Source organism: Equus quagga, chromosome 7 (assembly GCF_021613505.1).
Source record: "Equus quagga isolate Etosha38 chromosome 7, UCLA_HA_Equagga_1.0, whole genome shotgun sequence".
Taxonomy (NCBI): domain Eukaryota; kingdom Metazoa; phylum Chordata; class Mammalia; order Perissodactyla; family Equidae; genus Equus; species Equus quagga.
In genome coordinates, this window is record NC_060273.1 from 59,350,440 (window position 1) to 59,375,967 (window position 25,528).

Sequence of the window (25,528 nt, forward strand, 5' to 3'; positions counted from 1 at the left end):
GCCAGAAGTGCTGCAGGGTTAGTGTTTGTGGAATGGCTTTCAACCAGTGAGGGATGGGAATCTTAGTGTGTACTCCACAAGGACTTCCAGAGGGTCCTCAGCAGGATTGATAACCAGTTGCCTACAGCGGTAACTTGCTTATTTATATACTCTTTATTAACTTTCCCTTTCCTCTCTCACTTTTCTACTTCTTCACAATGTTTCCTGGTATCAGCTCCCAAATAAAATACTTGCACCTATATCATTGTTTATGGAGAAACCCTAACTAGGACAAGGCCAGACCATTGCAAAACTGTGGGGGCACTATTCACATTGTATTCTGTCCTTCAAAGGGTGACATTTACATTAGAATATCTAGATGAAAACCATGGAAGAAATAGGTAAGGAAAAGACTTTGATAATAACTAGGTTAAAAATTTTCACTTAGGGTCGATTGAATGCTTTCTGGATTCTAGGAGTAGAAGAGAGGTAAGGATGGAAGAAAATGAAATGGTATGATTTGACCTCATTGAATTTATTGTTTATTGAACACAAAACCATTTGGAATACATTATTAAACTTTCTATATCAAAGGGCTGGTTTTGCCTAAAAGATTCTGATCTGTTTCTAATCACATTTCTGACACCAAAATGTGTTTTCCCCCCCACAGCAACCAATTCTCCAACTCTCCAGACACCAACTGAATGTCTTACAATTCAATTCAATTCTGACACTAAGTAACTAGAATTTTTACAAACCCCACAGGTTAAGGGCTCAGTCCCACAAGGCTACCCCCTACTTTACATGCCAATGGCAAGTTCTAGGCCTCTCATATATTTGGCCAACTGGCTATAAATCGAGGGTTCCCACGACTCCCTCCTCAGGTCGAATAATTTGCTAGAATGGATCACAAAATTCAGGAAGATACTTTATTTACTATCACTAGTTTATTATAAAAGGTCAAAAAGGAACAGCCACATGAAGGGGTACACAGGGTGAGGTCCAGAAGGGTCCTGAGTACAGGAGCTTCTGTCCCTGTGAAGTTGGAGGGCATTGCCCTCCTGGCATATGGTTGTGTTCTATAACCTGGAAGCAATATGAACTCTGTCATTTGGGGGTTTTTATATAAGTTTCTTTATGTAGACATGATTGATTAAATCATTGGCCATTGGTGATTAACTCAATTTCTAGCCCCTCTCCCTTCCCCAGAGATGGGGTGGGGAGGGGACTGAAAGTTATAACCCCCAATCATGCCTTGGTCTTTCTGGCAACCAGCTCCCATCCTGAAGATTGAAGGGCCCTCAGCCACTAGTCATCTCATTAGCACACAAAGACAGTCATCACTCTGGAGATCCTGAGGGTTTTAGGAGCTGTGTGCCAGGAATCAGAGACAAAGACCAAATATGTTTCCTGCTGTGCCAAAAAGATGAGTGAGTGTGACTTGATAGACTCAGACCAGAGGTTGGGGGAGTTTGTCTACTTGAAGCATTGTTTGGTGGAATCTGTGAGTGAAAGTTAGGCAAAATTTTGATCAAGCAGGATGTAGAACTCCTTAATTCCATTTCATCCTAAGCCACATAAGCAGGAATATATAATGTAACTTTTTAGTGTCATTTATTGTGTCTTGCCACAGTCAAGAGTACCATTCAATTAAGAATCACACAATATAGCCTAATTAAGAGATCACCACCAGTATTTATCAAGGCTTCTGATTCTTCTTGCCTTCTTCTTATTTTGAATTTTCCTGTTATTCTTCAGTCTTCCATTTCATTCAGTTTAACCAATATTTATTGAGCAGCAAGTATGTACTAGTACTGGTGCTAGGCACTTTAGAGAATTCAAAGACACCTTTGAAATATGCACAGTTTAGTGAGGGAGATGGATAACTAATTATTTTGACACTAGGTGTATATTTGAAATAACTAAGTTTAAAAAAATGGAGAGGAAGAACATGGTTTTGAGGAGAAATAGGGAGGTCTTCCTAGAGAAAAAACATTCCAGCTAGGCATTGAAGAAGGTGATGCAGCATGTTGACAGCAATAATTGAGGATAGATACATGGTCTCTATGTGAAGGAGGCACTAGTAAAAGTGAGGCACAGATAAGAAAGTGCAAGTAGGAGTGGAGTGGCCAAAACATATCAAGTGTGGGGTTTGCAGAATGGAAAGAGAGAGTGGAAAGATAGGTAGGGATCTGGAGTGAATGCCAAACTCCTTGGGATCACTGTTATTCTATACTCAAAGGAATTGGGCCACATCAAAGGCCTTTGGGCAAGAGAATTCTGATGGTGTGGGGGAGTGGAATTGGCTACCCCAAGGTATGTCTCTTTGGCATGAGGATTATTTTGGGCTGGTTACTTTTAAAAACTGCAGACAGGAAAGAAACTCTGAAAAGCAGAGTTTACTTATCCTTTGTTAAGAGATATTTACATTGTAAAGGAAATCTCCATCTGCAAATGTGTCTCCCTCACTGTACAGAAAGAAGGGGGATGAACTTATCTCTAGAAACTCTTTCAATGCAGAAGGCAAGGACTTAAATCTGCACAATAACCTGACCCTTGTTTACTGTACTTGTCTGGTAATCTCTCGTAACTGACTCCCCCCACTCCCAACATCCTCCTTTGTCTTTAGCTGAAGATGATATTTAAGGTGGTGGCTTCAGCCATTTTGGTGAGTTGCTCAGGTTGCCTGAGCCTCTCCCATGTATACATGTTATAAAGCTTTGTGTAATTTTCTCCTGTTATTCTGTCTCATGTGAATTTAATTTATTCTCCAGCCAGAAGAACCCAGAGCAGGTAGAGGAAATGTCTTCCTCCCCTACAATAGCAGGAATGTTTTGATTGAATGTGATAGAAACTTAACCCCAACTGGTTTGAGCAAAGGGAACATGTTAGAGGTAGGCATGGCTGTGCCCAGGTGCTCAGATGATGCTATTGGGAATCTTTCTCCACGTCTGGGCTTGCCTTTCCTCCAGGTTGTTTTCATTCTTAAGCAGCTCCAGGCTTTTATCTTCACAGCTCTCAGTGGAGAGAGAGCTTCTGTATCTCTTTGCTCTAGGAAAACACACACACAAAAATATGGATTTAAGACGCATTGGCCTGGATTAATTCATCTTCCCAATCTGAACCAATCATGGTGGCAAGGAGGCAGGCCTAGCTACGCATTTTGCAGAGCCCCTTACAAAATGAAATTGTGAGGGCCCTTGTTCAAAAAGTAGGAAAAGAGTGCTGTTAAAGGTACTAACATATAAAGCTTATTTCTTTCTTCCAAGATTGCTGTCTTGACTTGTCATGCTGTTTTTTATTTGCTATTTAATGTCATTTAAATAAAGAGAAGTTAAATTTTTAAATTATCAGTATGGATTTTTCATATTGTGCAATGCCAGTTTTAAATGGCATTTAACTCATATGCATAATCATTGAAATTATACATTTGTATTTGTGTTTCATAGCTTGTCCACACATATGAATTTCATTCTTACCAAAACAGTGGAGATGCTGCATCAGACTAATTTCACTTCATGATATGTGCACGTCTATCAATACTCTCTCTCTTCAGATTACTTTTGAGTAAAGAAGGACCAAAAGGAAAAGGAAGCATAAGTTGCCCAATCTTTCCTTTTCCTTCTGTGTCATCATTTTCAGCATAATGGTTGCCTAATTCAGGAAAGTAACTCTAGAAAGAATGGTTATGCTAGGGTTCTCTGGTCGTTTGTATTTCTTAGAATGCCATTGCCTTCTTTCTCCATTGAAGCAAGTTCTGGTTGAAATGGAAAGTGACATGACATTCCTATGCCCCTTCTCTGTTTATTTTTCTCCAAAGGACTAGTCATCATCTGCTATAGAATGCATATTACTAATTTTTATGTGTCTGTCTCTGGACACTAGAAGTCCAAGAGAGTAAGGGCTTGTTCTGTCTTATTGACCACTATATATTGAGCACCTAGAGTAGTTCCTGGGATATATTACGCCTAATAAATATTTGTTAATGATGTTGCCATTGGATTGGAAAAGTTCATGGCCCACCGTGAAGACTGTGGCAGCCCACAGTGGGCCATGGGCCGCACTTTTAGAATAACTGTCTGATAAGACACCAGTTTATTAGTACATTGAAAAACATTTTTCTGAGGCCTCACAGATTTGATTCTTTTTTCTCTTTCCTTTAGATTTTGCAAGATTCTCTCTGTCATTGAAGATAATCTGATCAGTCACTCTCACATGGGACTGCCAGGACACATGTTGGTCTTTTTCTGGCTCACAGTCATTTCAGTAATGAAATTAGGACTGAATGGGTCAGAATCTGTTGAAAATAAAATTATATTAAGAGACTTAATTGTGACAGAATAGAGTATTCCTAAGCACTACTTAAAAAATCGTACTTTTCCTTTATAATTCAACTCCAGTTTCAACTTAAGTTAAATTTAACTTCTGATTTGTTCTAATTTTTCCTTTTATCGTATCTTCACATGTCCAAGGTGATGTAAGTTGAAATCAATTTAACCTTACAGAGCTGGGCATAGAATAATGAAAATGCACAAATACCCACTGGAATGTGAAAGGCACCAATGGCTTAGCTAAGGATAGTTCATGAAGCAAAACAACAGGTTGAAGGGGTGATTTCTACCAATAACTAACAGGCATTGAACATTTACTCTATGTAGTGTCCTACGTGCATATATATGTATTTTGTCAGTAAATTCACACAAAAATCTTATGAGATTATTCTTCTTTTCATTTAACTAGAGAGAAACTGAGGCTCATGGAGATTAAATTGCTCACAAACAGCTAGTGATTATTGAAATCTGGCATTCAATTCCATGTCTACCTGGACACAAAGTTCATGCTCAACCTACCACCTGTTGGACTGCTGTAGGAATTTTAAATTTTCTAGCAGTATAAAGAAATAGAATTCATTGACTGGTTAATTTTCCAGTTAGGTAGTTGAAGCCACCTATGTTTACATTTATTTAGTGCTTTGTACTTTTCAAAATGTTTCCATAGTCTCTCATTGTCTCTCCATCTCTCTCTCTGCATCTCTGTCTCTCTGTGTTTCTGTCTATCTCTGTGTCTCCGCATCTCTCTCTATTTTTTTCTCTGCCTTTTTTTTCTAGAAGCCATTTGTTTGTTTGATTTTGATGACTGAGGAGACCGAGGTATAATTGCTTTCTGAGCTATAGTTGGAATGAATGGATGAATGGATTCTTTTCCTGTCTGTCTCTTTTCTCTTGACTGTAAATTGGTTGAAATGAGACAGCATTACTTTATTAATAAAAATTTGGTGGTAATTGGGGCAGTAGCCGGGCTATGTTAAAATGAAAAATACCTTTTGATATGCAAATGCTTTCTTTCTTAGGAAAATTAATCACATACATTTGATTCCAGGGGAATATTTAAATGACTTTAGGCAGTAGTCTTCAAGGACCTCTAAGGCCTTTACATACTTAGTTCTGAAAGCATACCATTAAACAGCTGAATAGGCCCTCAGTGAACATTAGGTTCGACTTTATTTTGCAGATTTGAAAACTGAAGCACAGAAAGCTGACTTGTGCAAGATCACAGTTAAAAAGTGGCTGAGTGAGATTTGAACCCAAACTGCTGGTTTTTTTTGTCTAGACATCATTCTTTCAAATCACCTGGAAATAAAATACACAAACAATACTTGCAAATCCATATATTGTTCTACAAAACAGCATGACAGCTGAATTGAATTATTGCATCTAATTCTAAGCATTAATGTCGTATTTCTCTTATGGTTCGCATGGTCTAGAACTTCCCCTGATTTGGGTGGTACTCTACCCGTGTATTGTTTTAAAGGTGGGGAGTTAGTTTACTGCCTCTACTACTAGTGCTGCTATGGCTGTTACTGATACCGAACCTCTTAATCTCAAATTCATGTGCCTAATGCCCAGCAAGCCAAACACCAAGACATCTGAGCTTGGAGATGGAGAAAGATTTATTCGAATTGGCCAAAATGAGTAGATGTGAGCCTGAGTTTGCTCAAATCCACCTCCCCAAGAGCAGACAGCATGGGGGTTTATAGAGCTAAGGGCCTTGGAAGGAGGAGCTTCAGGGCAATGAAGGGGTCACTCTTGATAAGCCCCTGGGCAATCTGACTTCTGGGCTTCAACGCTGCTGAAGGCCGGCCATTCAGGTGATTGCAACCTCCCCAAAGGCATTCTTTTCTTTCTCTAAAACAAGCTCATAAATCCTCGAGACCCCTGAGTCACCCCTCAAGTTAAACAGGAAAACAGGGGCTGGCCCCGTGGCCAAGTGGTTAAGTTGGTGCACTCTGCTTTGGTGGCCCAGGGTTTCACTGGTTCAAATCCTCTGCATGGACATGGCACCACTCATCAAGCCATGCTGAGGCAGCATCCCACATGCCACAACTAGAAGGACCAACAAGTAAAAATACACAACTATGTACCGGGGGGCTTTGGGGAGAAAAAGGAAAAAAAAAATCTTTAAGAAAACCCCAAATAACCAGGAAAGCAGCAAATTGGTTTAATATCTATAGTATCCCTCGAGTTACCTTTATTGAGTGCCTACTGTGTACTAGGTACTATCATGAATACTTTATATGTTTCATCAGTCAGGTCAGTGAGGAAAACAGATGCCACTAAGTATTTTGAGAAGAAAAGAATTTAATATAGGGGTTTAGGTGCTTGTGAAATCATTGAAGGAGCTCAAAGAGTGAAAGTCATGAAAAGCTGTCACTGACTTTCTATTTGCTGTAGATTTTTTTTTTTTTGAGTAAGATTAGCCCTGAGCTAAAATCTGCTGCCAATCCTCCTCTTTTTGCTGAGGAAGACTGGCCCTGAGCTAACATCCATGTCCATCTTCCTCCACTTTATGTGTGGGATGCCTACCACAGCATGGCTTGCCAAGCGGTGCCATGTCCGCACCCAGGATCCAAACCGGTGACCCCCGGGCCGCTGAAGCAGCACATGTACAGTTAACCACTGCACCACCAGCCGGTCCCTACTATAGATTTTTAGAGTATCAGGAAGTTGCCATTTTTGCCATGTTAGGAAAACACAGAAAATTTGAAGCAGGAGGATGGGTAAGTCGGGGGAAATACCCTGAGGCCGCTGTGAAACTTCCTGTCTGCCAAAGGTCATGTGATTGCCTGTCACTGCCAGAAGAAGAGTAATAAGCTTCTGACTATCTTCTGTCTTCCACAACTCAGCCCAATTGGTAGAACCTAAGCTGTATCTAGAATCATATTGGCAAAGGAGTCTGAGAGATATAGTTTCTAGGATCCTAGTCTCTGTTCTAAAGGGAGAAGCCTTGAAAAAGCTGCCAAATCTCTCCAGTCAACACACAGCAGAATATTTACAATCTTTAATTGGAGAAGAATTACGAGGAAACCTGAGACTTAGAGAGTTTAAGGAACTCGTGTAAGAAGTCCATGGATTACATAACAGGCTGGCTGACACATGTTTAATACAGCAGAGATGCCCCCTAAAAGATGAAAGTAATAAAATAATGTATTTGATATTTCAAAAAGAAGCACCGAGGCAGCAATTATGGAAAACACACCAGAGACTTTACTATTTTGTTTCGTTGTCTTTTCTGTTTGAACTATAAAAGTGATGAGGATGTGGGAGGAGCATTGTGCCTAAGGCCACACGGCCAATCAGTGGGAAAAGCAGGAGTTAAAGTCTGGAAGTCGGACTCCAGTGCCCGTCTCTTCACTAAAACAACGGTGTTGAGTCATTGAGGAGCTCCACTTTTTTTGATTATCTTTAGTCAGCATTCACTTTCATAGCTTCTCTTTTGCTTATCCTGGCTCTGAAAAATATATTTTACTTACTGTCACCCTATTTTGGGAGGAGAAGAATAAAAGTTGTATTATATTTTAGACCTGTTCCTTCAAGAAAGAAAGCAAAAGTCAAGTCTTGTGGTCTAGGAGGAAATAAAGATCCCAAAGTAAGTAGTATTGACTTTTAGGGTGAAGTGGAACCGTGAAAACACAGATGAGGATAAGGGAGTGCATGTTTCATATTACATAAGTGATGGCGGCCACCCAGCTCTGAAGAGAAGAAAGTGAGAGGGCTGCGCGTTATTCTGGAAAGTGGTGGCGAGCATTGAGTGGGCAGGCAGCACCCTTGCGATCTCATCCCAACTCCCCTCCTCCCTTCTGGAAAAATCACTCCAACTCTGTGGGTATGTCGCGCAGATGTGAAATATGGAATTTGGATTAGGTGGTTGTGGAGATTTCTTTCTGCTCTGAAATTCATATTTTAAGGTTTGTGAAGCATTACCATAAAATAAAGTTTACTCTTGCTTTGCCGTCAACTGCTGACATTCTCCTTCCACCTTTGAGCTTTTAAAAGTTTGAGTTTATAAGTTCAAAATTCATGGTCAAATGATGTAGTTTTGAGGGAGCTTCTTTAAGCACAGATTTTTCACATTTCTAAGTATATTTTAGTTAGGCAAAATTTTCATTTTTAAACATTTCTATATCTGTTGCTTGTATTTTTAGTCCCAGAAGACAACTCACAAGTTATTTAAAGGAAAAGATTTTTACAGATAATTGCTAAATTTGCAAGTTTATTGGATGCATATCAGCCTGAGACCAAAGAAACCTAATTAGAACCTAAGCTGGGAAAATAGCTGTGTCTGCTCAATATCTGATTATTTTGAAGTTCAAAGCTGTACTTTTATTTAAATTGAACTGATTTTTTCCTTTTCTCCATTTTAGTTTTAAAATTGATGGGCTAGACAACCTAACCATTTTAACCAACTCCTATTGGAGTGATTGATTCGAGGTACAGTTTATTTTCATCCAAATTAAATTAATATAGTAGAAGAAGTGGATCACTTTTTTGTTGATTACTTTTAATTGGTTCCAGTTTAATAAGCAAACATTAATGAAGTTTCTGAGTTTATTATGGTTGTTCACTCCAGTTCCAATATTAGCTTGTCACCTTAGGGCATAGCTGCTTTATACTAGTACAACTTCTTATCTTTCAGGGATGGTACATAAGTTTACTCTTCTATGTTGATTCTTATCCTGAGTAGGAGATGCATGGGTACTTTGCAGATGACCATTTTAACCTCCGTCTGCTCAATGAGAAAGTGTGTTGTGATGACAAGCACTGTCTGTCATGAGGGAGAGAATGAGAGTGTGTGTTGGGAAAGGAATGACTGTTATGAAGTAACAGCTAGCGGTTATTCACCATCCCTGGTATTATATGTTGGAAAAAGCATGGCCCTGGAGTTAGAGGAAAATTGCTCTAGAATCAATTGAGTCACCAGCTACATCTATTTTATAGGACACAATGCCTCATCTGTCTGGATCTCATCTTCCTCACGTAAAAAATGAGGGAGTGACCCTGGTGATTTTGCCAGCTCTGAGATTCCATCATCCTCAATTGCTGTGAAAATCGACTGTAGTCAGTTCAGTCCTTGGTAGTTCATTTAAGGCCTATCTTTTTGAATGTTTTGGTAAAAAAAACAAGAAAGAGCTTTCCTAGCAATTGAGCGAGAGTCATTCAGGGGACAATCGTATTCTTTAATAATACCAATTCCATCCACTTCAGGAAAGTCAGATTAGTTTGTCCTGCAACTCTTTGCTTGAGTTATTTATGTTTTCCAGAAGTCCTACATCTTGGAATTTGCTAAGAAGTTGCTCTAGTCTCATAATATTCTTATATATTGAGACTAAGTGTTCATCTTTCCCGTGTATGAGCTTTTAGGGTACTTATCCACTTAATATTTGGAAGTACATATTCGAAAGATGCTATTTTTCTTTTTAAAAAGCTCATAAATGTAAAAATATTCTATTTTCTGTCCTACATTCTTTAAATTCTTTTTATTTATTGTGATAGATATTTATTTTTAATAAACTTTAAATTTTAGAATAGTTATAGATTTACACAAAAATTATGAAGATAATATGGAGAGTTCCCACATACCCCACACCTGGTTTCCACTATTATTAATAACTTACTTTAGTGTGATATATTTAGCTCAATTAATGAACCAACATTGATACATTCTTACCAACTAAAGTCCAGATTTTACTCAGATATCCTTAGTTTTTGTCTGATGTCCTTTTTCTGTTCTAGAATCCCATCCAGGACACTATGTAACATTTAGTTGTCATGTTCTTTAGGCTCTTCTTGGCTGTGACAACTTTTCAGACCTTCCTTGTTTTTGGTGACCTTGATAGATAGTTTTGAGGAATATTGTTGATGCATTATGTAGAATGTTCTTCAAGTTAGATTAATATATGGTTTTCTAATGATTAGACTAGTGTTACTAGTACTTAGGAGGAAGACCACAGAGGTAAAGTTCCATTGTCATCATGTCATATCTAGGGTACATAGTATCAACGTGAGTTGTCACTGTGGGCGTTAACCTTGGGCACCTGCCTGAGGTAGTGTTTGTTAGGTTTCTCCACTGTAAAGTTATCCTTCCCCCCTCTCTTCCCATACTTTACTCTTCGGAAGGAAGCCACAATGCATAATATACACTGTAGGCATAGGCAGTTGTGTTTCACCTTCTTGAAGGTGGAGTGTCTTCATAAATTATCTGGAATTCTGCCTAAGAGGTATCTAAATTCTCCCTCATCTATTTACTTATTCAATCAGTTATTTATATTAATATAGATTTTTGGATATTTGTTTTATCCTTTCAGTTATAATCTGATACAGCTCTATCATTTCTTGCTCAAATCGTTCCAGCTTTGTCCTTTGGGAGCTCTTGAGGTCGACTCCTGTGCCATTTAGACATACCTTCACTAATTTAGGTTTTAGTTTTTTATTTTTGTATACAAGATGTTCCATACTCATCTTGTATACATAATGCCCCAGTCCTAGAATCAGATGTTTCTCCAAGTGACTTGATTGTTTTTATTGAGAAGGGTATTAGAAACCAAGATCTGGGGTTTAGGTGTGCTTGCTGATACTGGTATGTTTGTTTCTTTCAGGCCTTCACAACTGACAAAACAAGGAGATAAATGTGTTTTTATCAACCTGTGCATATGCAATTATCTATAAATATTTCTATACGTTTCCATCTGTCTCTATATTAAGCTAAACATGAGTGTAGTATGAGTAATAGATATCGCTAACTCTAATCTTTTACTTCATGGATCATCCCAGCCTTGTCCCCTTGCTTGTCTGTTATCTCCCACTCCAATAGTGAGAAACCTGCTCCCACCATCCACTATCCATTACAGTATTGTACAGTGATTTTTTATCCTGAAACTTTACTGAAATTATTTAGAAGGTCTAACAGTTTTTTTGGTGGATTCTTTTGGATTCTCTACATACAAGATCATTTCATCAGTAAACTGAGAAAATTTTACTTCTTTTCACATTTGACTGCCTTTTTTTCCTCTACCTTGCCTAATTGCTATTGCTAGGACTCGTATACTGTGTGGCATAGGAATGGTGAGTTTGGCACGCTTGTCTTGTTCCTAATCTTAGAGGGAAGGCTTTTAACCTTTCCCCGTTGAATACGATAGCCATGGGCTTGTCATATGTGGATTTTCTTATACTGACGTACATTCATTCTACACTGAGGTACGATTTGTTGAAAGATTTTATCATGAAGGAATGTTGAATTTTGTCAAACGCTTTCTCTGCATCTGTTGAGAGGATCATATATATTTTATCTTTCATTTTATTAATGTGGTATATCATGTTTATTGATTTGCATATATTGAGCTGTCCTTGCATCTCAGGGATAAGTCCCACTTGATCATGGTGTAAGATCCTTTTAATGTGATGTTGAATGTGGTCACCTAGTATTTTCTTGAGAATTTTTGCATCTATATTCATCAGGATTATTGGCCTGTAGTTTTCTTTTCTTGTAGTATCCTCAGCTGGCTTTGGTATCAAGATAATGCTAGCCTCACAAAATGAATTTGAGGGTATTTCCTCCTTTTCAATTTTTTGGAAGAGTTTGAGAAGGATTGGCATTAATTCTTCTCTAAATGTTTGGTAGAATTCACCAGTGAAACCATCTGGTCATGGGATTTTCTTCACTGGAAAGTTTTTGATTACTGATTCAATCTCCTTACTAATAATGCTCTGTTCATATTTTCTATTTCTTCATGATTCGGTCTTGGTAGGTTGTATGTTTCTAGGAATTTATTCATGTCTTCTAGGTTGTCCAATTTGTTGGTATATAATCCGTTCCTAGTAGTCTCTTATGATCCTTTGTATTTGTGTGCTATTAGTTGTAATGTTAGTTTTTCATTTATAATTTTATTTATTTGAGTCTTCTTTCTTTCTTTCATAGTAAGTCTAGATAAAGATTTGCCCATTTTGTTTATCTTTTCAAAAAACCAACTCAGGGGGCTGGCCCTGTGGCTGAGTGATTAAGTTCGTGCACTCCGCTGCAGGCGGCCCAGTGTTTCGTTGGTTTGAATCCTGGGCACGGACATGGCACTGCTCATCAAACCACACTGAGGCAGCATCCCACATGCCACAACTAGAAGGACCCACAACGAAGAATATACAACTATGTACCAGGGGGCTTTAGGGAGAAAAAGGAAGAAATAAAATCTTAAAAAAAAAAAACCAACTCAGTTTCATTGCTCTTTTCTATTTTTTTATATTTTCTATTTTATTTATTTCTGTTCTGATCTTTGTTATGTCCTTCCTTCTGCTAACTTTGGGCTTAGTTCTTGTTTTTCTGGTTTCTTGAGGTGTAAAGTTAGGTTGTTTGTTTGAGATCTTTCTTCTTTTCTTAATGTAGGCATTTACTGCTATAAACTTCCCTCTTAGTACTGCTTTTGCTGCATTCCACAAGTTTTGGTATACTGTGTTTATATTTATATTTGTTTCAAGATATTTTTTGGTTTCCCTTTTGATTTCTTCTTTGACCCATTAGTTGTTCAGTAGCATGTTGTTTAGTTTCCACATATTTGTGAATTTTCTGGTTTTCCTCCTGTTATTGATTTCTAGTTTCATTTCATTATAGTCAGAAAATATACTTGGTATAATTTTAATCTTTTAAAATTTTCTGAGACTTATTTTGTTACCTGACATATGATCTATCCTGGATAATGTTTCATGCAGGTTTGAGACAAGTGTGTGTTCTGCTGCTATTGCATAGAATGTTCTGTTAGGTCCATTTTATCTAAAGGATAGTTCAAGTCCAATATTTTCTTATTGATTTTCTGTCTGGATTATCTATCCATTGTTGAAGTGAGGTATTAAAGTCCCTACTATTATTATTATATTATTGTCTATTACTCCCTTCAGATTTGTTAGCATTTGCTTAATATATTTGGGTATTTTGATGTTGGGTGCATATATATTTACAATTGTTATATCCTCTTAATGAATTGACCCTTTATCATTATATAATGACCTTATTTGTCTTGTCACCATTTTTGGCTTAAAGTCTGTTTATTTTGTCTGATATGAATATAGCTACCTTTGTTCTCTTTTGGTGTCCATTTGTCTAGGATATCTTTTTATATTTCTTCACTTTGAGCCTATATATGTCCTTGAAGCTGAAGTGAGTCTCTTGTGGGCAACATATGGTTGGGTCCTGTTTTATTCCATTCAACTACTCTATGCCTTTTGATTGGAGCTTTTACCCCATTTACATTTAAAGTGATTATTGATAGGTAAGGACTTACTATTGCGATCTTTTTTTTTTTTTTTTTTTGAGGAAGGTTAGCCCTGAGCTAACTACTGCCAATCCTCCTATTTTTGCTAACATCCATGCCCATCTTCCTCTACTTTATATGTGGGACGCCCACCACTGCATCGCTTTTGCCAAGTGGTACCATGTCTGCACCTGGGATCCGAACCAGCGAACCCCAGGACGCCGGGAAGTGGAATGTGCAAAATTAACTGCCATCTTGTTAGTTGTTTTCTTGCTATTTTGTGGTTCCTTTGTTTTTTTCTTCCTCTCTGTGGTCTTCCTTTATGAATTGATGATTTTCAAGAGAGCTATACTTTGATTCCCTTTTCTTTATCTTGTGTGTATCTACTAGAGGTGTCTACTCTGAGGCTTACTTGAAATAGGTTGCAGATATAACAGTCTATTTTAAGCTGATAACAACTTAACTTTAATCGCATATAAAATTCTACCTTTTTATTCCCCTCTCCATGTTTTTTCTTTTTGTTGTCACTCTTTACACCTTTTTATATTGTGTATCCATTAACAAACTATTGTAGTTATAGCAATTTTTGTTTCTTTTGTGCTTCAAGCTTTATACTAGAGTTAAGTTGTTAATGCACCACTATATTACAGTATTAGAGTATTCTGCATTTAACTGCTCACTTGCCTTTACCAGTGTTGTTTATTTTCATTGTTTTCATGTTACTAGCTGGCATCCTTTCATTTCAGCTTGAAGAATTCCTTTCAGCATTTCTTGTAAAGCAGATCTTGTGGTGATCTTCTTCAGCTTTTGTTTTTTGAGAAAGTCTTTATCTCATCTTCATTTTTGAAGGATAACTTTGCTTGGTAAAGTATTCTTGCTTGGCATTTTTTTTCTTTTACCACTTGGAATATATTATGCCATTCTCTCTTGGTCTGCAAGGTCTCTGATGAGAAATCCACTAATAACACTATGGAGGTTCTTTTATATGAAACAAATTTGTTTTACTTGCTGATTTTAAAATCTCTCTTTGTCTTTGTTTTTAGACAGTTTTATTATAATGTGTCTTGGAGAATATCATTTGGAATTGAAATTTTGGCATGACCTATTAGCTTCATGAACTTGGATGTCAAAATGTCTCACCAGGTTTGGGAAGTTTTCGGCCATTATTTCTTTCTTAGCCCTTTTTTCCTTCCCATCTTCCCCTCCCTGCCTGAGAGGAAAAGGCAATAGAATCCTGTGGTAAGTCCGCAATTTTTTATACTTGAATGTACCTCCTAGGATGTCACTGCCTGCATTGCATTATGATTATTTGTTTACATATCTGTCTTATTCTCCACTAGGCTATAAGCTCTTCCTGACCTGGAATTAAATTGTCATCTCTCTAGTGTCTGGTATGATGCTTGTGAAGTAGTAAGTGCTAATAAAATGTTTGAATCAATGAGTCTTTGAGTCTTATGTGAGCAGAATTACAATTGTCATAGTGTACCAGGCTTGCATAGTTGGATTGCCTTTAAACAGAAAGTCAAGCTGTCTTTGGGGTGTTTACATGAAACATTTGACCTAAAACGTAGTGTAATGTCCAAGAGTATGGTCTCTGGAATCAGAATGCCTAGTAATGAATCTTGGCTCTACCACTTACAAGTTGTGTGACCTTGGGAAGATTATTCAACTGCTTTATCCCTCATTTTCCTCTTCTGCAAAGTGTGAGTAATAATCAAGCTCATAGCATTGCTGTTGGTTGAATGAGAATATACTTGTAAAAGGACAGGGCACATTGCCTAGCACACACTGCTTTAAAAAGGTAGGCACTGTTGCTATTGAATTACTTTAATAGAATTTTATTCCTAGTTGGCATATCTAAAATATTCCTTCTCCTTTTTCTTTCCCTCAACTAGAATATTTTTAAACTTAGTGCTCTTCCTTTATGTCTATAGATTTGATTATTTTCCTCCTAATATTTGTGTTTGTATGTCCTTTTCTCAAGCAGTGAGCAAAATGATTATTTCTCAGAGAACACATCCCTAGCTTGGCTCCTGGCTTGAGAAGTAATTATTTTGGCATTATCTTCCATTGCCCTGAATTTGCCATCTGTTGGCAACATCACTAAAATGATCCAAGTCTTCTGTAATCTGGAAGTATTTTATCTTTTTATTGGCTTTACCTCCAACTTCAATTCTATCTCCCAAATGGGGAATTTGGCTAGTTTCTGAAAGAGGCCTGAATATTTTGGGTTTTTATAAAACATCTGTAGTTTGAAATTTGGAAAGATATCTATTTTACTTTTTAAAATCCTATTAAATATGAGAAAAAAGAATAACTTAAAAAGAAAAGAATGGCAGAATGCTGTGTTAATTTCGGTTTATGCTATTATTTCTATTCACTCAGAACTATTGAAAGAGTGCCCCCTTTTGGTAATTTCTATATTGGGAATGGCCATGATCTTTGAACAATGAGAAATGTTTAGGATAATCTGTGCCTTATAGTACTTCAGCATGCAGACTGTCAAGTTTTGGATTTTAAGCCAATTTCCCCGTTGGTCTTTGAAGTGCTTGATGTTCTTTTAAAATGTCATTCTCAAGGACTATTCAACAGGCTAAGTTCGCATCCCCAGAATCACTGTTCCTGGGGGTCTTCCATGTCACATGAAGGATGTCTTTACCCCTGCCACAGCCCTCCTTCCCCACACATTTGTATTTATCTTTCATGTGGATCTATGCCCAAGCCTCCTGTAAATCGTAGCAGAGTGCCTCTTAGTTTCTGAATTCTCTTCATCTGTCATGGAATCACATTCTTGAAAGGACTCCAGGAGGGCAGTTATAATGAGTGATCCTCTCATTTTCCTCATTCCTTCTTTCAGACTTGCCTGAGAAACTGCTTATTCCAGAAGAATGGTGATGGCTGAAAGATGCTTTCTTGAAATGGAGGGGTTACTGTCTCAGACAGGTTCCCTTGATGATGTGTATTATTTGCATTTTAGTTATGAGAGCTAAAAAGTACAAGCATGAACTGTGGAGGGCATTAACTCTGATGGTGATTAATACTATCAACAAAAATAAAGCAGGATAAGGGGAGATAAGAAAATCTGCTTCTTTGGGGGATATCTGTTATTTATTTTATGTAGAGCGGTCAGGAAAGGCCCCACCGTGAAGGTGACATTTGAGAAGAGATCTGAAGGAAGTAAGAGAAAGGAGGACATGTTGCTACCTGAACAAAAAGAGTCGAGGGTACAACAAATGCAAGAATTCTAAAGTGGAGACTTGCTTATTGAATTCAAGGACTAATGTGGAGGCCAGAGTGATTTTTGCAAGCATTGATAATTGATAATAGTCATCTTATTATTCAAATTTCTAAAATTTTTATGTTTTAAAATCTATCAGCTCTTTTTAGTTTTGGACTTAAAAAACATTTTTAGAATGACCTTCCATGTGCTGACAATTAAGAGAAAAGTAGTTTCTTCTTTTAAGCACCTTTTTTGTTCATCTTTTAAGCTAATCACTTTTTTCATGTTTTATGCTAATAAGTGTGTTCACACGTAGAGCTTTTTGAAAGTAGATGTTGATTAAAGAGCAGGTGGTGATTGGACATCACTACACTGTATATCCTAAGATCGTCTCTGTTTATGTTGACAGCTTATTTGACCAAACTTTAGTTAGGCTCCTCCCGAACATTCTCCTGGGTCCACCTTGTGTGCTTCCTTGTAAAATCCAGTTTTAGCAAGAACTCTGCCAAGTCAATTTAGCGAGTCCCCCACCCTCGATATCTGATCACTCTCAATAGCTATCTGATCAGGTTCCTCATCCTCCACCATCCCCCAGGCGATGTCTGGGCACCTTGGCCTGCCTTCAGCAAGAATCCTATTAGGTCCATTTAGCCAGAACCCCCCCATCACTATTTCCTCTTAGAATTTTCCATCCCCTGCCCCCCACCCTTCTCCTTGGCTACAAGTTCCCACTTGCCCATGCTGCATTTGGAGTTGAGCCTGGGTTGATATTGAGTCTTTTACCCCCTATGGGAATAGTCCTCAATAAGATCTGTTTTTAGGTCTCTAACTACTCTCCAGCTCTGGTTTTTATTTGACAATATTTAGTCTACAATTGAACATCTGAATCACTCTAGATTCTTGTAGGTATGTTAGTATTAAGAAGATTACTAGCTATTGTAAATTTAGAAATCTTTTCAAGAGTAGATGATTATGTTGATTTTTTTCCTGCGTTAGTATGAATAATCATTTCACTATGGCTATAATAGCATATAACTCATTTAATGTCTTTTCTGAGAAAATATTAATGATGAGTTGTTATGATGGATCAGTCTTGGATGGTATTATTTTCTGTGGTTATCTTAAATACATATGCCTGTCAATTATAATGCAAAAGATTTTGTGAAAAAATTTGACTATACTGTACCTAGTGATGAATGGAAAATACACTAAATGTTTAGGTTAAACAAGAATTTTTTGCTTTCTTCAAGATTTCAGTTACCAAAACTTGCAAACATGATACTAGATTATTTTCTTTTTCTGTCTTGGTCTAGATACACATGGAGTTCTCTTTTTGGAAGGTAAGTCATGTATGACTTGCTTTAAGGAAAAGATGCTCATTAATGTTAGAATTTGTATATAAACAGTTAAATGTTAGACTATTGATGAATTACATATCTTTTATTGTTACTAACCATATTGCCCTTAGAACCTTTGAAAGATGTGTTTATAACTTCCATTTCTAACAGGAATCATGGTCTTCATAGGGCCTCAGCTGAAGGGACACTAATATATATGTATACTGGAGATGCATTCAATTGTGGAACTGTGTGAACCGTGATATCTAATCATTCAAACATAGTACTTGCTCATATACTGCCTTAAACTGGATTCTGGGGTCCTTCTATGTACACTGGTCTAATTTCTCCAATGACGCAGAAGCTTCTTGAGGGGATGACACACGGGAAAATAGCATAGCATTGTTTTAAAGTGCAATAGGGAGGTAAATATTACAATTTTGATCCATAATTTCAGAGTAAAACGTCATCATTATCAGCAAGCTAGCTATCATGTTTTCCCCTTTCTGGTTAATTCAGATGTCCACTGTTTCTCTAAACTGTGAAGAAAAGTAGTTCAAGAGTCTGTACATGACTTGTTCTCTTGTCTAGTATAAAGAAACATGCAGTGGAAAATGCTGATTAAAACAAGTCTGGTTATTTAAACAATGCATTATTCAAGAAAGATCTCTAATATTTAATGTTAATTTTCTTTCTTGGATGTCAACAATCATTGTGACTTTTTGTTATTAAAATTAATAAATGATTAATCAAAAGAACAAATGAACATAGGAGTCTTAAAATCTAATATCAACCTGAAACTAAGATATACAACTATGTACTAGGGGGATTTGGGGAGATAAAGCCGGAAAAAAATAAATCTAATATCATTGTTCATAAAAACACTTTGGTAATGGATCCTATAAGACATATCAAATATTTATTGTTTTACAAAACCTGTTGGTAACATTCTCCATGTTGCCTATGGGTAGCAATTCTTCAGCTGAATGTTTTTATTGTGAGAATATTTTTTGGTTCTTGTTGTGGTGTACATTAAGGTTAAGATAACTTGTGTTCTTAATGCAATGCCCTTAAAAGGAAATGTAGTAAGCTAGCAGTTCATCTTCAAACCCAATGGCCAAAGGCAGCTCTCTTATTTCTTCAAAGTGATTTTTATGAAGTATCAATTTCATTTTGATTCACTATAATGCCTAAAAATACATACATATTCTCTGGGAAGGCATACAAGACACTATTCAAACATTGTCCTTTGTTAGAATGCAAAGCATTCATGTCTGTCTTTGAAAACTATCTTTAAGTTCATTTGGAGATAGCCAAGTTTTAATTAAATAAAAGTGTTAGAAATAATGAATAAAAATAGAAAAATGAGATAAAAATGTATTAACCTGGCAGAGCTTGCTGATTTGGTGTTAAGGGAGTGGTATTTAAGATCTAATTTTAACAACATTCTTTATAGGGTGACCCAATAAAGGAAAATTCTTCACTGACTAGTTTCCTTCTAATTTGCTAAATAACGCACTACTAATTTGCTAAAATAGCAGCCAGTGAAATGTGGGAATAATGCTGCTGTTTCATTTTAGAGTTACTCAGAGTATTTTCATTAGCATTCCCATTTCATGATATGCTTTTTTTCCCAGAGCTACTACCATGATGTAGAAAATCTAAAAATTTTTGAGTGAGATTCTCACTGGTGTTAACATCGTTAATAACTCTGCCAAGGTGCAAAAAATGCTGTTGTTTTAGTAGAAATATTGACTTACCTGAAAGAAGAAAAATCAAATGATGTCTATAAGTGGACATCTGTTTTCTGGCTAACCAGAATCTATTTATTCCTTATCTAACCATGTTTCTGATCTCTCTGATATGTTATTATTTTTCCGCTTGCAGTTCACATGCTTCTAAGGCATTGACACTATCCTGGACTCCAGGAAGAAACATGTGCCTCAGGTCTGTCCAAATATAACATTCCTTTGGCCCCAGTGTTTGGATTAGGGATGGCACGTGGCCCTGTTAGAACCAACAAGAAACAATGTAAGGAAACTATACAAGGTGAACTGTAAGGAAATTTTCCTTTTCTTCTTCTCTTCCTCCTCTTCCTTCTCAAAGAAAATGCTCTTGACTAGGTCCAAGAATGACGGTGAGCTTTTGGTTTAACTAGAGCGTCTATAAAGCTGTTATTTCAGGATGCTTTTCTTCCAATAGTTGTAAATTATGCTTTGGACATTTATTTTTGGTAGTGACCTTGAAAGCCTTTTGATTCTCTGTACAACAGGTAATTAAAGGCAAGCAAAAGAAGATGCTTTAAGATTAAAAAAAAAAATAAAACTTGTAGTAGTATTTACTCTTGAAACTTTCATTTTTAAAACTCTTAGATGTTAACCTAGACGTAAACTAGATGTTAACCAGGGTTTTATTGACCTATAAGATTTCAATAAGACTGCTAGAAACTTCATTTCTTACTCTACTAACAGTATGACCATCTCTGCAAAATTTTCTTGGTTCCCAAGGGGCTTAGCTTCTCAAAATCACTGCTGCCTTTAAGATTCTTCATTCATTCATTTGCTCATCTATTCCTTCAACCAACAAGTATTTATTGAACACTACATGCCAGACACTATTTTAGGTCCTTGAGATGAGTGAAATAACCTCTGATGAATAAGGTCAGTTTGGGGGCTGTCTGTCCATTCTGCCTCAGTCTGTTTCATGCCGCAGGACCCAGAGGCAGAATTTAGCCTTTCTCCTCACTTTTCACCAAACCACTTATTTAAGGGATTTTCATGTCTAGGTTTTTCTGAACTTTTGGATAAACGGAGAGTTTTACACTGAAGTAACACATATAAATTAAAATTCACTGTAAGGAATTCCCGTTTTTAGAAGTCCTGTAGCTATTTCCCTAAGTTGAGCTCCAGGCTTCCCGGCTGTGTTTGGAGCCCTCTTTGCCCCTCATTCTATCTTCTTTGTTCTCTCCCTTTTCTCACTTTTGATCCTCTGTATAACAGGAAATTAAAAGCAAGAAAAGAGGCTATTTTATTTTTATTTTTGTTTAGGGATTTATTTTCAGTGCAGAGAATTTTAGTTATTTCTTCTGTTGTCTTTGCTTTCGCCAACCTTTACCCACTCACACTTTCCCCTAACTCACTTTCTTGTCAGTGCATTTTCCTATGCAAAATTGGTTCCCTCCACAGAAACAAACCTGGTGCTGTTTTTTAAAGAAATAATTTTCACACTGCTCTGAGTATTTCTTTCCTAGAAGTGAGAGGTGCTGTGATACATTGATGACTAACATCCGACAAACTGGTTGGACTAGTGGTGAAAGCAGTTAAGATTATTCGCTGTGCAGCCACATATATAATCTGGAAATCTTTATTTACCAGTGGACTAGGAATACCTCATGACAGTAACGCAGTCCAAGAAGGCTATTATTTCCAGATAAATTTTTTTCAATCTACATTTTTTAATTTAAACACAAAAATGGGCTCTTTTCAATCTGTTTTCTGTTTCTTAGCATGGCAGTTCCATCCAGACCACAGTTAATCTTAGTATTAGAATCATTATTCTGTAAAAAGGCTAGGTATAAATCATAACTTTTTATGTGAGGAAAAGAACAGGGAGAATAGTGAGATTGAGAAATGTATATTTTGGGAAAAGTCATCCTGAAATCTTTGCTCATTTTTCTTCTTTTATTTTTTCTTGATTTAGATTTGCAAAGATTCTTTAATTTGTAGGGGGTACAATTATGGAATCAATCTCTTTGAAAGTTATGAAAACACAATCTTTTCAATTTCAAGTTAGAAGTATAAGGCACAGTTTATCATACTATTCTTGTTAACCCTAAACAAACAAACAAAAAACTCTTTTTTCCTCAATTAATTTATTGAGATCATAATGGTTTATAACATTGTATAATTTCAGGTGTTCATTATTATTTACCAATTTTTGTATAAACTTTTAAAGATATAGATTCTAATGAATTTGGTTTCCCTATCACGTGAACCATATGTTTTTGATATTACATTGCTTACCACTTCTGTTGGCAATATTCTGCTGTTGAAGTTGGCAGAGACAGAATCAGAGAACAATATAAATTTTTTTAAAAAATCTGAAAACCTTGAAAAAGAGTTGCCTTTGACAAAATACAAGTTCTAGTAATTAAGTCACTCCTTTTCCTTCCCCTTCTTTCTCTTCCTTTCCCATCCCGTTTTCCCCTGTTTTCCCCTCTCCTTTCTCTTCTCATCTAAGTTGGAGAACTTGCAAATATCAAGCAAAACGAAATGGCTGTGTAGGATCATAGCATGTGTTCAGGCAGACAGAGAGATTATTATCTCTTTCTTTCCCCAAATAGGGATCCATCAATTTTCTTCTCTTAGAAGTACTTAGAGAATGTAGATCTGACTTAAAAATTACTCTAATTATGTTTTATCAGTCTACATTTTCTCTAAAAGGCTTTGCAGTTTGACCTGTCCATTTGTTCTGAACTGCTCAAAGAAAACAGAAATATGAGTAGAGAAATATGGATTCCAGTTACAATTAACTTTAAAGTTTGATGTTAATCGTGCTGTTTATGCTACTCAGGAAACATTTTATTTATCTATCAAATATATATATTGTATCAGCTGCTGTCTAAGATTTCTTCTGGCTTTTAAGTTTTAAGAGTCCATGATACTAAGTATCACTTTGTTTTGTATTAAAGAATGAGATTATCTAATGTAAAATTATCACTCACCATAATTGGTGCAGTCCATGGCTATCTCAATACCACCTGGTAATAAAATTTACTGCTTCTATTACACTTCAATTCTTCAAACAAACAAAATTTTAAAACCAGTATAGTGGACATTTGATGATATCTTGTTTGATAACCCTCTTCTAAATCTCTTTTCCAAACACTTGCTAGTTTCTATTTGGGTATCTTGTGGTGGAGCCAAAAACCTAGGCTAAACCAATCAGAGCAATTCATTTCCTTGGTTATGTACTTTGGTTCAGGGGTTGCCATCCCATTCTTATGTCATCTAATCTGGCCCAATCAAGGTGAAATTCAGGGTTTCGCTAAGAATTCTGGAGTAAAGATGATCTCCTTTCCTGCTAGATGTGAATTAGAAAGCACATATCCCAAGGTATTAGCAGCCATCTTGGGATCACAAAATAAGTCAGTTTTAGGAATATAGAAACATCTTGGAAGGCAGAGAGAAATATGGAACATGCACGCACACATGCACACAACTTTTGTGTCAAAATTGAGTCTAAACTTTTTAGATAGGTGAGCTAATAAAGTCCCTTCATCTTGTAAGCCAGATTGAGTCAGGCTTTCCTTTATTGGTGACCAAAGCCAATGCTTAGCTTTCTGAGTGTGCTAGAGAAAGGAAGTTCATGAGATTAATCATAATTATAGGGTGGTCAAAGCAACTATATGATGAAACAAAACTATAAGAGATCCCCAAAACACCATGATGAGTCCTCAGCTTGTTAAGCAAAATGGTGATATAATGGAAAAAGGATGGGCTTTGGAGTAAGGTGAACTTTAGTTTAAATCCTGACTCATTTACTTAGTATAAGTATTAGCTAACATCTATTGACCAGTTGCTGTGTGCTGAGTGCTTCACATTCATTATCACATGTAATCCTTTTAATGACCCTGTTACTGATACTATTTTTATCTCTATTTTACAAGTGAGAAAACTAAGGGTTGGAGAAGCTAAGTACATAGTCATTATGTGGCTTAGCTAGGTTTCAACCCAGATGTGCACTATCCAGTGTCTTCATTTTTACTTGCTTTATCTTTGAAAAACGGTGGTCCACAGGTGTATTTTATTTAGCCTGTGTATTATATTTGTAAAATATCTGAGCCAGCATTTAAAAATTGGAGAATTTGATGTAAAGATCTAGACTTGCATCTTTCCTTGGAAAATGAGGTCTGGCCACTCTGTGTCTGCATTCCCAGGAGCACTGTCGGCTGGAGGGTTACTATGTCTGCTCCGTTTAGTCAAGACATGCCGTCCACAGTTAACCATAGTTTCTATCCTTCCATATTGCCCTGACTCCAAAGCTGTGTTAGTAACCAGTGATCTTTTCTTTCACGTTATTGCTTTTCTCATAATAGAGAAATATTTATCTGTCCCTATGAAGATTAAGGATGATCTGCAGGGTGGGTATTTTCAGAGAAAAGGAGTGTCCTCTTTTTTTTCTTTCAGATTTATTGAGATATAACTGACATATAACATTGTGTAAGCTTAATGTGCACAACATGTTGATTTGATACATTTGTACATTGCAAAATGATTACCATGATAGTGTTAGCTAACACCTCCATCATGTCACATAATTACTATTTCTTTTTTTGTGGTCAGCACATTTAAGATATAGATAATAATCCTTGAAATTTGCTAGGAGGGAGTGCATTCTTTTTTTTTTTTTTTTTTTAAGATTTTATTTTTTCCTTTTTCTCCCCAAAGCCCCCCGGTACATAGTTGTATATTCTCTGGTGTGGGTCCTTCTAGTTGTAGCATGTGGGACGCTGCCTCAGCGTGGTCTGATGAGCAGCGCCATGTCCACGCCCAGGATTCGAACCAACGAAACACTGGGCCGCCTGCAGCAGAGCGCGTGAACTTAACCACTCAGCCACGAGGCCAGCCTGGTGGGAGTGTATTCTTAATTGTAGAGGTGGGGAACATTTCTTGTTGTTTAATGTGCAAGTGCCATGCCTAATTTATTCATTTATTTTACCTGCTTGGCTTCTGTGAGCATTTGACTTTATGAAAGTTACACTAAACAATACTTTTTTTCTGTGTAATTTTGGGAAATCGATGTCACTTTTCTGAGGCTCCTTTTCCTCATTTTAAAAATGGAGATTTTTATTACAAGATTAAATGAGATAATGTATTTAAACAACTGAGCCTATTACTTGGTATCTAGTAGTTGCTCAGAAAGAGAATGCTTGGTTCCTTTAATCGTTATTTTTCATGTATGGATCTAGCTTACAGTACTGTTGTACAATTGTTAATATACTATTTTATTCACTTGACATTAGTGAGTTTGCTGTCTATATCATTTGCAGACTATTAACTCTTGGCCTCCTGCTTTGTGGACCTGTGGGTAGTGCCTTTCAAATTTGAGGGCTGTTTAGGGAACAGTCATTAGTACCATGTGGATGAGGTTTCAGTGGGCTGAAACTTCCCATGGTATGAGAGAAATGAAGCAGCTGTTTCCTCAAACTGCCATCCAGGAGAGGAGATTTATGACAGAAAGAGCCCAAATTGCACCTCTAGAATAAAATGGGTACTGACTGGCAGGAAGAAGAGGCACTTTAATTGGTGATGGTGCTGTCAACCTTTGCCAGAAGCTGTCACCATGGGAGTGACCCCTCCCAAGGAATGTTAGGTTAAATGAGGGGAGGAAAATACATCCTTCTCAGTTGCCCTTGTG